Raw genomic sequence first — 3,037 nt, forward strand, 5'->3', positions numbered from 1 at the left:
AGATGAAACTGAGGCTTAGAAAGGTTAAAGCATTTGCTTAGCTAATACACCTACAGATTAAATGAGTGAATGAATGAATACCCAATAGGATACCACATATTATGAGAGAGTTAAACACCTAAGAAAGACACTTAATTTCAAAGTTTAAATCTTTAATCTTTTACGCCATAGATGTTGTCTAAGCACAGTTATCAGGAGACCTCTGGAAGAAGAGTGATTCCTTCCCTCCCTCCTTTATAGTTAAGGTGACAGACAAAATCCACATAAACAATTCATGTGCAACTGACCTTGGTGATCCTACCTCAAATTATGTCTCTGAAAAAGACATTTTTAATTTGAGGTTAACTTTAAATAAAATATATAAAAGTATGACTATCTGTATGTTTAATAAATCCAATTTATGAAAAGTAAAAATGCATGCCATAAAAAATTCACACATTTATGTATAATCAATGTATAATTTGATTAAGGAAATAAAAAATCCTGACACTTTTAGGTTGTTATATTAATAGGAGACAATCTAAAATGACTAATTACAGTTTTGCCTTTTAGTTTCCTTCCTGATCTTCCTTTAATAAAAAAAAACAACAAAAAAAAACTAAAATATTTTTTAGTTGAGTTATAATTAACATATAATATTACATTGATTTCAGGTGTACAGAATAGGGATTCGATATTTTTATACATTATGAAATGATCACTGCAATAAAAACAGTTACTGTCTGTCACCATACAAAGTTGTATCAACTATATTCCCTATGAGTACAGTACATCCCTGTGACTTATTTCTTTTGTAGCTGGGAGTTTGTACCTCTTAATCCTCTTCACCTATTTTGTCCATCCCCCTACCACCCCTCCCCTCTGGCAACCACCAGTTTGTTCTCTATCTAGGTGTCTGCTTCTCTTTTGTCTGTTCGTTTGCACAGCGAAGAAAACCAGCAGCAAAATGAAAAGGTAACCTACTGAATAGAAGATACTTGCAAATCACATATCTGATAAGTGGTTGATATCCAAAATATATAAAGAATTCATACAACTCAATTGCAAATAAAAACCCCTAAAAACTCAGTTAAAAAATGGGCAGAGGAAATGAATAGCATTTTTTTTTCAGAGAAGACATACAAATGGCCAACAGATACGTGAAAAGGTACACAGCATTACCAATCATCAGGGAAACGCAAATCAGAGCCACAGTGAGGTATCACCTCACGCCTGTTGGATGGATATCATCAAAAAGAGAGGAGATAACAAGAGTGGGTGAGGATATGGAGCAGAGAACCCTGTGCTCTGTTGGTGGAAATGTAAGTTGCTGCAGCCACTAGGGAAAACAGTAGGGAGGTTCCTCAAAAAATTAAAAATAGAACTATCATATGGTCCAGCAATCTCACTTCTGAGTGAGATTTTCCTTCCTTCCCAAAGGAAGTGAAAACAGGATATTGAAGAGATATCTGCACCCCCATGTTCACTGCAGTATTATTCACAATAGAAAACAACCTAGTGAATGGATAAAGAAGTGTGTGTGTGTGTGTGTGTGTGTATACATAAAATGGAATATTATTCAGCCATGAGAAAGAAGGAAATCCTGCCATTTGCAATATGGACAGAACTTGAGGGCATTATGCTAAGTGAAATAAGCCAGACAGAGAAAGACAAATGCTACACACTATCACTTATATGTGAATTCTAAAAACAAAGACAAAAAAAGTCAAACTTAGAAATAGAGTAGAAAAGTAGTTGCTAGGGGTGGGAGGTGGTGGAAATAAGGAGAGGTTGGTAAAAGGGTAAAAACTTTCAGCTATAAAATGAATGAAGTCAGAGGATCAAGTGTTGGTGAAGATATAGAGAAAAGGAAAGACTCACGTACTGTTGGTAGGAATGTAAATTGGTGCAGCCACTATGGAAAGCGTCCAAAAAATTAAAAATAGAACTACCATAAGATACAGCAATTCCACTCCTGGGTTTTTATCCAAAGAAAACAAAAACACTAATTAGAAAAGAAATATGCACCCCTATGTTCACTGCAGCATTATTTTCAATAGCCAAGATATGGAAAAAACCAAGTGCCCATCAACAGATGAATGGATAAAGAAGCTGTGGTACATATATACAGTGGAATATTACTCAGCCACAAAGAAAAATGAAATAATGCCATTTGCAGCAACATGGATGGACCTCAAGGGCATTATGCTAAATAAATAAGACAGAGAAAAAAAACAAATACCATATGATTTCACTTATATGTAGAATCTGAAAAAAACTTTCAGAGTAATGAAAATAACCTATAATTATATCACCTACATTTAATAAATAATATTCTTTATAATGTTACAAATTACATAACTTTCAAAAATTTTTAGAAAATGTCTCTGTGATTTTTAAAAAATTGAATTGGATGTATTAAAATTTATTTACTCAGTTGGGTCCATTTTTGTTGTTTTACGTAAAGCCACCCTGAACTGTCTTGTTCTTACTGGTGTGTTTAGACCTCTGATTGTGTCCTCAGGATGCATCCTAGAGCAGAATCAAGAACTCTTTAAGCTTCTTGACACTCATGACCTAACTGCTTTCCAGGAAGGTTTAAACAGTTTTCTTTCCCTTTAGCAGATTGCAGGGGTTCCCGTTTCCTATATCGATCATTTGTAACTTATCTCTGGCCCTGAGAATGATCATCTCATCTCCTTTAGTTAGGATTCTGTTAGTAAATACATACTTTCTTTATTGAATTGGAAAAAAAAGTTTATATATGAAGAATATTAAGCTTCAGATATTTGTTGTAATTCTTTTCTCCAGTTTGATGTTTATCTTTATGTTTTCCTAGGATGTGTTGTATATAGCCCAGGTAACTTAATAATCATTTCCTGTGCAGTATCTTCCTGTACATTCTTGTCTTTCCTGTTTTTCTATTTCTTTTAATTTTAGAAAGTTTGTACTTATTGCAAGTTCAGCTAAATATTAAATATTTAATAAATAAAAGTTAACTTCATTTCCTGCCAAATCATCAATTTCATAAACCAAATTTATTGAGCAATCCCACTGA

The sequence above is a fragment of the Kogia breviceps genome, chromosome 9 (genome assembly GCF_026419965.1).
Source record: "Kogia breviceps isolate mKogBre1 chromosome 9, mKogBre1 haplotype 1, whole genome shotgun sequence".
Lineage (NCBI taxonomy): Eukaryota > Metazoa > Chordata > Mammalia > Artiodactyla > Physeteridae > Kogia > Kogia breviceps.